The following is an 11106-nucleotide window of genomic DNA, read 5'->3' on the forward strand; positions in this document are numbered from 1 at the left end:
AGTGCATTCCAGCCCAAGATTTTCTTACCGTCAATGCTAAATTTGAGCACATTTGGAAGTATTTTAGACCTGAAAGAAGGCAGGACATCAAAACAACCACTAGAGCCGAGTGGGCCTTTGTAACCACAGACTCTCTGACGAAAAGATTTGTAAAGACTCTGCCTAATGAAGAGTTCAAAAAGCATTTTGTGTGTCATCTGTTTTCCTTACAGTCTCCTTACTTGGTAGATAAGGGGCAAGAATTATTTTCCATGTTGCATAAATAGGAAATGAGTATAATGAGTTTGAGATACTTATTACCCAAGATCCCAGGGAGTCAGAGGCAGACTGAGGACTGCAAAAGTTCCCTTCTGGTCCCCAATCCTAGCCTTGCCAGTAGGCTGGGCTGAAAGCTTTAAAAAAAATACAGTAATTTCACTTTCACTTTTGTTCTTGTTTGGGTTGTGATAGAATCTTTAACTTGAAGGAATGAAGGGTTTTCTTTTCCTTCTTTGTTTTTAAAACTTTCCCCTCTCTTCTTGGTAAACACCAACATGTGTGTTGACTCTATCCAGTTGAACTCAACAACCTAATGCCTGTTTTGTGCCAGGCTCTTTTCCAGGCACTAAGGAGGCACTGATCTGGATAAATCCTGGAGGTTACTATGAAGCAAGTAGGACTAAATGACCAAATGAGAATTAAATTACTTTTTTGGGGTCATGGAAGATTTGAAAATCTGGGGAAATATATGTGTCCTCTTTCCCCCAAGAAATGCACATAGTGTGTGTACACACACACACGTGTGTGTGCACGTGGGCTCACATGATTTTGCAATGATTTTAGGGTGTTTAGAGACCCCCCTGGAACTTGTGTGTAGGATTGGCCTTTGGATGAGTATTTTTGGCATAGAATGAAATAGTAATGCCTTGAAGGCAGCACAAAGCCATAGTCACTGAATAGAAAGATTCAGAGGATCCTGTGAGATGGGTGGGGCTGTTAGTGTTAGTGTTTTGATAGACACGTGTACTGAGTCGGGAGGGTACTAATTTCTGGAAGGCAATAGTCCAGGCAGAGGGCACATCTGAGAAAGGTAGGAGGGCAGGGAAGCAGAAAAATGCAAAGCAATCTGAGAAACCCAGTTTGGCTGGAGGATAGATTATATGAAGAGCAATCTTCAGAAACACCCATAGAAAGGTAGGCAGGGGTCATATTGTGAGTGATACTGTAAGCAAGGTGAGTAGTCTTCTTTTTATTCTCCCCAGTAAAATATTCTGCAGTTCCTTTTATTTTTAATTAGATGGCAAAACCCCATCTCTATCAAAAAACACAAAAATTAGCCGGGCTTGGTGGTGCATGCCTGTAGTCCCAGCTACTTGGGAGGCTGAGGCAAGAGGATCACTTCAGAGTGAGCTGTGATCATGCCATTGCACTCCAGCATGGCTGACACAGCGAGACCCTGTCTCAAAAATATGTATATATTATATATAGTTTTCTGTTGTTGTTTGTTTTTTTTTGAGATGGTTCAACAAGAACAAATTTCATTCTTGTTGCCCAGGCTGGAGTGCAGTGGCGCGACCTCTGCTCACTGCAACCTCCGCCTCCTGGGTTCAAGCGATTCTCCTGCCTCAGCCTCCCGAGTGGCTAGGACTGCAGGTGTGCACCACCACACCCAGCTAATTTTTGTAGTTTTAGTAGAGATGGGGTTTTACCATGTTAGTCAGGCTGGTCTTGAACTGCTGACCTCAGGTGATCCACCCACCTTGGCCTCCCAAAGTGCTAGGATTACAGGCGACTGGCCATTTTTTTTTTTTTTAGATGGAGTCTTGCTCTGTCGCCCAGGTTGGAGTGCCATGGCACAATCTCGGCTCACTGCAACCTCCGCCTCCTGGGTTCAAACGATTCTTCTGCCTCAGCCTCATGAGTAGCTGGGACTACAGGTGCATGCCACCACACCCAGCTAATTTTTGAATTTTTACTAGAGATGGGGTTTCACCATATTGGCCAGGCTGGAGGTTTTTTTTTTTTTTTTTCTTTTTTTTTTTGAGATGGAGTCTCACTCTGATGCCCAGGCTGGAGTGCAGTGGCACAGTCTCAGCTCACTGCAACCTCTGGTTCCCAGGTTTAAGCAGTTCTCCTGTCTCAGCCTCCTGAGTAGCTGGGACTACGGGCACATGCCACCACGACCAGCTAATTTTTATATTTTTAGTAGAGATAGCGTTTCACCATATTGGCCAGGCTGGAATTTTTTGTGTGTGTTTTTTGTTTTGAGATAGAGTCTCACTCTGACGTCCAGGCTGGAGTGCAGTGGCGCAATCTCAGCTCACTGCAACCTCTGCTTTCTGGGTTTAAGGAATTCTCCTGTCTCAGCCTCCTGAGTAGCTGGGACTTACAGGCACACGCCACCATGACCAGCTAATTTTTGTATTTTTAGTAGAGATGGGGTTTCACCCCGTCACCGTATTGGATGGAGTTTCACCATATTGGCCTCAAACTCCTGACCTCAGGTGATCCACTCACCTCAGCCTCCCAAAGCACTGGGATTACATGCGTGAGCCACTGCGCCTGGCCAAATCAGTTGGTTTTTGCTAGTAACAATTCCCCCACCCCTAAAATTTCATGGCTTTAAACAACCATATATTTAGCTTGTGATTTTGTGGTCAGATGATTCTAGTCTGGGCAGCTCAGCTGGGCAGCTGATGTCTTCTAGGCTTGTCCCTATGTCTGGAGCCAACCAATGGGTTAGATGGTGGCCAGATGATCCAGGAAGGCTTCCCTTATGTGTGGCCGCTGGCTGAGAGCCTTGGTGCTCCTCCATGTTTCCACTCCTCTAGCAGGCTAGCACGGGCTCATTCACATGGTGGTCTTAGGGATATAAATGCAAGCAAGAGAGTAAACCCAGAGCACAGGTGAATTAAGGCCACTGCTTGCGTACATTTGCTTCACAAGTCACATGGCCATCCAAAATGCAGGGGCAGGGAAATAGACTCAACTTTCTGATGGGAAGAACTGCAACATCACATTGCAGGGATGTGGAAGGGTGGTGGTTTTGTAAACTACCTCATCTGGTCATTGAATGCATTGATTCCACAGTATATGATAGATACAGGCAGCTAACAAAAATTTGGATTATTGGATAAATTATTGGCCATATATATACATGTATGTATGTACCATACTTGTTTTGCAAATAGGCTTGAAGCCTGCCTAGGAAAAATTGAGTCTTTTTTTTCTAGCCTATCTTATTTTTGGATCCTCATATTAGTGATATATGGAGCTTAAATATTGCAGAACTAGTAACAAAATGTTAATGTCAATACCTCAGAAAAGGGAGTTACTGAAGAATACTGAACTTAATGTACAGTTGAATTAAATAATGATAGTAGCCTAAGCCAAATATTATTAGATTAGTGAATGGTAGAGACAAAAAGCTACAAAGAAGTTTGGTTTGCATATTAAAAAGTATCCTATGCATGAAACAACTTCACATCTTTATGCCTCATTGTCATTTCTAATTAGACTATCTACCCACTAGAATTATTTCACATTTCCAAATGGTTGAATTAGTTGGGTTACAATTCCAGCTGCATACAGGATTATTTTGCAGGTAAGCAAGCCATATCAAACACAAAACAGTGGCAGAAATAAGGTGAATGGTGTTTACCATTCTTGCACTCATATATCTACACATGCAGACTAACAGTGATGGGACATGACTTATGCACCAGGCATTGTAATACAGAGAAAAATCAGACAAAACCCTCTCCCTCCAGGAGCTCATATTCTTTGTGAGGGAGAGAGATACATAAGTACAGTTCCAGAGATAAGTGCTAGTAAAATTTTGCTGATGATATAGCAGAGCCTAGATTTTTTTTTTTTCAGGATCTCTGTCACTCAGGCTGGAGTACAGTGATGCAATCAAGGCTCACAGCAGCCTCAACCTCCTGGACTCAAGTGATCCTCTCACCTCTGCCTCCCAAATAGCTGGAACCACAGGCATGTTAGCACATCTGTCTAATTTTTTTTTTTTTCGAGATGGAGTGTCACTGTATTGCCCAGGCTGGAGTGCAATGTCCTGATCTCGGCTCACCGCAACCTCCACCTCCTGGGTTCAAGTGATTCTCCTGCCTCAGTCTCCTAAGTAGCTGGGATTACAGGCATGTGCCACCACTCCTGGCTAATTTTGTATTTTTAGTAGAGATGGAGTTTCTCCATGTTGGCCAGGCTGGTCTTGAACTCCCGACCTCAGGTGATCTGCCTGCCTCAGCCTCCCAAAGTGGTGGGATTACAGGCGTGAGCCACCACGCCTGGCCTAACATTGGTTTTTTATGTTAGTAATGACATAGCAAGTCACTCTGGAACTTTTACAAAGGACATCTGCCCAGATATTAACCCTGCAGATTCTCATTCATTAGGTATGGAGTGGGGACCAGATAGTTGTATTTTGAAAAGGCACAGATGATACTGAGAGGTACTTCTAAGAACCATTGCTTTATAAAATGTTAGTGAGGCCGGGTGCAGTGGCTCATGCCTGTAATCCCAGCACTTTGGGAGGCCGAGGCAGGCGGATCACGAGGTTAGGAGTTTGAGACCAGTCTGGCCAACATAGTGAAACCCTGTCTCTACTAAAAATACACAAAAAATTAGTTGGGTGTGTTGGTGGGCGCCTGTAATCCCAGCTACTCAGGAGGCTGAGGCAGGAGAATCGCGTGAACCCGAGAGGCGGAGGTTGCAGTGAGCCAAGATAGTGCCACTGCACTCCAACCTGGGCGACAGAACGAGGCTCCGCCTCAAAAAAAAAAAAGTTAGTGTATGGTTTAATTATTTTGATGTGTTTAAGTTTTGGGAGAAAAGTTGCTGCATGTTTTACTTCTTAGGTCATTGTCATAATTGATAGATTTCATTATTACAGAGGTAATGTCTACTATAGAAAATGTGAAGACTAAAGAAGAACAAAACGAAGAAAATAAAAATTATCGATAATTTTCCTATCCAGAGATGACATGAAAATCCTTTCACTTTTCTTCTTCTTCTTCTTTATTTTTTTTTTGAGATGGAGTCTGGCCGTGTTGCCCAAGCTGGAATGTAGTGGCATGATCTCAGCTCACTGCAACCTCTGCCTTCTGGATTCAAGCAATTCTCCTGCCTCAGCCTCCAGAGTAGCTGGGATTATAGGTGCACGCCACCATGCCCATCTAATTTTTGTATTTTTATTTGAGGTGGGGTTTGACCATGTTGGCCAGGCTGGTCTCGAACTCCTGACCTCAGGTGAATCGCCCACCTCAGCCTCCCAAAGTACTGGGATTATAGGCGTGAGCCACCACTCCCGGCCTCACTTTTCTTCTTGAAAACATACCACAAACAATCAGACTCTTTTTTACTGCTTTTTGCATTTAATATACTCTGACCATATTTTCATGTTATTAACTAATCATCTATGGTATTTTAAAAGGTCAGTGTGTTTCTCTTTACATATTTAAATTATTAATATCCCATCGTTGGTGTGAGAGAATTACAGATAATTAAGACATGGACATTGTCCTTTAGGAGTTCATAGTCTAGTCCAAGAGACACATATAAACAAGTACAGCACAGTTTAGGAATTACTAAAAGGAATACTTTGTCAAGTTCTCTTGTTTATCCAAGGCCCAAGTCAATTCACTGTCACTTCCTGGTAGCCCTCCCTTAATAATGAATAACCATTAATAATTGTACCCATTTACTGAATTTCATTTACTTAGCAGGTACTATGCTAAGCACTTTACATAAATTAACTCAAGTTCACAAAAATGAGGCTGAGCGCTGTGGTTCAACCCTGTAATCCCAGCACTTTGGGTGGCCGAGGTGGGTGGATCACCTGAGGTCAGGATAGTTTGAGAGCAGCTTGGCCAACATGGTGAGACCCCCTCTCTACTAAAAATACAAAAATTAACCAGGCGTGGTGGCAGGCGCCTGTAATCCCAGCTACTGGAGAAGCTGAGGCAAGAGAATCGCTTGAACCTGGGAGGCGGAGGTTGCACTGAGCCGAGATTGCGCCACTGCACTCCAGCCTGGGTGACAGAGTGAGATTCTGTCTCAAAAAGGAAAAAAAAAAAAAAAGATGCAAAATAGGTTTTTTGTTTTTTTTTTTTCCCAGATGGAGTCTCGCTCTGTTGCCCATGATGGAGTGCAGTGGCGTGATCTCGGCTCACTGGAGGTTCCGCCTCCCGGGCTCACGCCATTCTCCTGCCTCAGCATCCTGAGTAGCTGGGACTACAGGCACCTGCCACCATGCCTGGCTAATTTTTTGTATTTTTTTTAGTAGCTATGGGGTTTCACCATGTTAGCCAGGATGGTCTCGATCTCCTGACCTCGTGATCCATCTACCTCTGCCTCCCAAAGTGCTGGGATTAGGTTTATTGTTTTAAAGAATAGTTTTATTGAGATATGATTCACATAAATGTAATTCACCCACTTAAAGTGTAAATTCAGTGGTTTTAAATATAGTCACAGAATTGTGCAACCATCACCAGAATCAATTTTAGGGCATTTTTATTGCTCCACAAAGAAACCCCGTGCCTATTACCAGTCACTCCCCACATCTTCTCAACTCATCCAGTCCTAGGCAACCAGTAATGTACTTTCTGTCTCTAGACTTGTCTCTCCTGGACATTTCATATAATATGTGGTCTTTTGTGACAGGCTCCTTCCTTTCTTCCCTCCCCCTCCCCCTCCTTTCCCCTCCCCTCCCCTCTTCTCCCCTCCCCTCCACTACTCTCCCCTCTGCTCCCCTCCTCTCCCCTTCCCTCCCCTCCCTTCACCTCCCCTTTCCTTTTTGACGGAGTCTCCCCATGTCGCCCAGGCTGGAGTGCAGTGATGCGATCTTGGCTCACTACAACCTCTGCCTCCCAGATTCAAGCAATTCTCTTGCCTCAGCCTCCCAAGTAGCAGGGATTACAGGTGCCCACCACCACACCCAGCTAATTTTGGTACTTTTAGTAGAGATGGGGTTTCACCATGTTGGCGAGGCTGATCTTGAACTCCCGACCTCAAGTGATCTGCCCACTTCAGCCTCCCAACGTGCTGGGATTACAGGTGTGAGCCACCACGCCCAGCCTGACTGGCTTCTTTCACATAGCATAATGTTTTCAAGGTTCATCCGAGTTATAGCATGTGTCAGTACTTCATTCTCCTTCATGGCTAAATAGTATTCCATTGCATGAATTAAATGTAGTACAATTTGTTTATCTATTTCTCATTTGGGTTGTTTCCAGTATTTGCCTAATATGAATAAGAATGATGCTGCTGGCCGGGCGAGGTGGCTCACGCCTGTAATCCCAGCACTTTGGGAGGCTGAGGCGGGCAGATCACCTGAGGTCAGGAGTTCGAAACTAGCCTTGACCAACATGGTGAAACCCCGTCTCTACTAAAAATACAAAAATTAGCTGGGCATTGTGGCATCCGCCTGTAATCTCAGCTACTAGGGAGACTGAGGCAGGAGAATCGTTTGAACCCAGGAGGCAAAGATTGCAGTGAGCCGAGATCATGCTATTGCACTCCAGCCTGGGCAACAAGAGCGAAACTCCATCTCAAAAAAAAAAAAAAAAAAAAAAAAAAAGATGCTGCTATGAACAGTCATGTACAAATTTTTATATGGACATATGTTTTCATTTCTTTTGGGTAAACCCTTAGAAGAGGAATTTCTAGGCGACATGAGAATTTTGTTTCCTCTTTTGAGAAACTGCCAAACTTTTCCAAAGCAAATGCACCATTTTACATTCCATCAGCAGTGTGAGAGCTCCAGTTTCTTCGCATTCTCCCTAACACTTGTTATTTGTGATTTTGATTATAGCCAAAGATAGATTTTATTATCCCCATTTTTAAGATAAGGATATCATGGTTTAGAGCAGTTGTCAGGCCATAGACAGGTACTTTGCACTCTCAGACACTGCACCTCATCTGCCATAGCACTTTGAAATGACCTTATAATAATTGAAAGAGGAAGGCCGGTCGTAGTGGCTCATGCCCGTAATCCCAGCACTTTGGAAGGCTGAGACGGGTGGATCAGCTGAGGTCAGGAGTTTGAGACCAGCCTGGCCAACATGGTGAAACCTCGTCTCTACTAAAAATACAAAAAATTAGCTGAGCGTGCTGGTGGGTGCCTGTAATCCCAGCTACTTGGGAGGCTGAGGCAGGAGAATCACTTGAACCTGGGAAGTGGAGGTTGCAGTGAGTGGAGATTGCACCACTACCCTCCAGCCTAGGCAATAAGAGTGAAACTCCATCTCTCAAAAAAAAAAAAAAAAAAAAAAAAGAAATAATAATAATAATAATTGAAAGAGGAAAACATGGAACTATATATGGAATTGTTTTCAAATACTTTAGTATTTTTTCCAGATTTAATGGGCAATTGAATATTTCATATAATCAACTTCTGTAAATGACTGGTATTCCTTTTTTTTTTTTTAAGGTGAAGTCTTACTCTGTGGCCCAGGTTGGAGTGCAGTGGTGAAACCTTGGCTCACTGCAACCTCTGCCTCCCAGGTTAAAGCAATTCTCCTGCCTCAGCCTCCCAAGTAGCTGGGATTACAGGTGCATGCCACCATGCCTGGCTAATTTTTGTATTTTTAGTAGAGACTGGGTTTCACCATGTTGGTCAGGCTCGTTTCAAACTCCTAACGTCTAGTGATCCACCCACCTTGGTCTCCCAAAGTTTTGGGATTACAGGCGTGAGCCACCATGCCTGGCCAACTGATATTCCTTTTATAAAATACACATCTGACTTATTTCTATTGCCTCATTATATCAAGATTTACATCCAAGTTAAATTTGTATAGATTATAGGTAATCAAGTGTGGTAAGCACCCACTGAAATGTTTCAAAATTTTAGAATTTAGAATTCAAAATTACTGTCAAAATGATAATTCTTTTTTTTTTTTTTGAGGCGTCTCACTCCGTCGCCCAGGCTGGAGTACAGTGGTGCGATCTTGGCTCACTGCAACCTCCGACTCTTGGGTTCAAGCGATTCTCGTGCCTCAGCCTCCCGAGTAGCTGGGGTTACAGGTGTGCACCACTATGCCCAGCTAATTTTTGTATTTTTAGTAGAGACAGGGTTTCACCATATTGGCCAGGCTGGTCCTGAACTCCTGACCTCAGGTGATCCACCCGCCTCGGCCTCCCAAAGTGTTGGGATTACAGGTATGAGCCACTGCGCCCCACCAAAGTGATAATTCTTAACCAGAGGAAATAGACAAATGAACAGAAACTCATGTGGAAAGGTTTGTTCCAGGGGTTCACATTCATGATTGTTCATCAGACTTCAGAGCTTTAAAAAATAGAATACAGGTGCACAGGCTCTACCCCAGATTAAGTGAGTCAGGATCTTTGTGGTTGACTCTGGGGTGTCTGCATTTGTAAAAAGCTCCCCAGCTGATTCTGAGGCTCAGCTGAGGCTGAGAATCAATGGTTTGTGTGACTAAGATGGTTGGCAGTATGAAGATGTTTTTGAGAAATTTACTGGCGGACCTGCCTGGGCATCCAGCTTGATTGGTCTGTTGCATGGGGTGGAAAAGATAGTTGGGGTGGGGGTATGGGGTAGCTTTGGCAGGTGGGAGATGGCAGTGCAGGTAATGCAGAAAAGGAATTCCAGTAAAGTAGTGTCTGTTTTTGAAGCCAATGAGAAGCTTCCTTATAAAGAAGTAATATTCATATGCCATGACTCTATTCCCACCTCAACTTGTTTTGAAAACTTTAAATCTAGAGAGAAGTTGAAATAAAGGTACAATGAACACCTGTTGATTTATCTGTTTTTATCTAGATTCACCAGTTAACATTTTGCTGTATTAACACCGGCTCTCCTTCCCAACCCCCTTTCTAAACCATTTGAAAGTAAGATGCAGTCACTGTGGCCTTTACATTTAAGTAACTGTGAAGAATAAGAATGTTTTCCTACATAACCATAATATAATTATTACATAATGAAATTTAACGTTGGTATTATACCATTACCTAACATACAGTCTATATTTGCTCTTCATAGCTCTTTTTTTTTTGATTCCAGGATCCAGTTGAAAATCAGGCATTGCATCCAGTTATCATGGCTTTAATCTTTATGCCTCCCCTGCACTGTTTTGGGAATATCTTGATACTGCTATTTTTGAAGAGTCCAGATCAGTTATTCTGCAGAATGTCTGTTGATTTGGCTTTGACTGTTTCCTCATGAGTACATCCAGATTATACATTTTTGTTGATGTTGGGTTCTTCTCAGTGAATCACATCAGATGATGTCAGCACAAGGCCTGATCATTTGGTTTAGGTAGCTTTCACTAAACTTTTTCATTGTAAATGTACCTATCCCTTTTCTAATTAATAAGTAATGTGTTGGGTGATAGTTTGTGTGTGACTATCTTTTTCTCCACTGACCTTTCATCCAATGGTTTCAGCATTTTAAATGATCCTTGGCTGAGTCAGTTGTTTCAGTGGTGGCTGCAGACTTGTGGTTTTCCAATTCTTTCATCACTTTTACATTTATTAATTGGCAGTCTACGACTTCTTATAGCCACATAAAGATAATTCAGGAATTATCTGAACCTGTGAATGTTACCTTATTTGGAAAAAGAGTCTTTGCAGATACAATTCAATTAAGAATCTTGAGATGAGGAGATTATCCTGGATTATCCAATGGGCCCTAAATCCAATGACAAATGTTCTTGGCGGAGGCAGATTTGAGACAGACAGGAGACGAAAAGACACGAAGGAGGGAAGGAAGTGATGTGACCACAGAAGCAGAGATTGGAGTGATATAGTCACAAGCCAAGGAGCACCAACAGCCACCAGGAGCTGGAAGAGCCCAAGAGTATATACTAATACCTGGATTTAGGACTTCTGGTCTCTAGAAGTAGGAAAGAATAAATGTCTGTTTTTTGTTGTTGTTGTTGTTGTTTTTCTTTCTTTGAGTCAGGATCTTGCTCTGTCACCCAGGCTGAAGTGCAGGGGCATGATCACGGCTCACGGCAGCCTTGACCTCCTGGTCCCAAGCAATCCAACTCATCTCAGTCTCTCGAGTAGCTAGGAGACCAGCCACCACACCCGGCTAATTTTTGTATTTTTTATAGAGATGAGGTTTCACAACACGTTGCCCAGGCTGGTCTC

The 11106-nt window shown here is 43.2% G+C and overlaps 1 long non-coding RNA gene across 1 annotated transcript in view; it reads left to right on the plus strand.

The window, feature by feature from the left end:
- The window catches only part of LOC129011537 (uncharacterized), a 32971-nt gene extending 22090 nt beyond the window's left edge, over positions 1-10881 (plus strand). The window contains exon 4 of the long non-coding RNA XR_008493352.2: positions 10016-10881. This is a non-coding gene — a long non-coding RNA (uncharacterized LOC129011537). The remainder of the gene's footprint in view (positions 1-10015) is intronic.
- The last annotated feature ends 225 nt before the right edge of the window (positions 10882-11106 follow it).

This window comes from Pongo pygmaeus, chromosome 1, assembly GCF_028885625.2.
Source record: "Pongo pygmaeus isolate AG05252 chromosome 1, NHGRI_mPonPyg2-v2.0_pri, whole genome shotgun sequence".
NCBI lineage: Eukaryota > Metazoa > Chordata > Mammalia > Primates > Hominidae > Pongo > Pongo pygmaeus.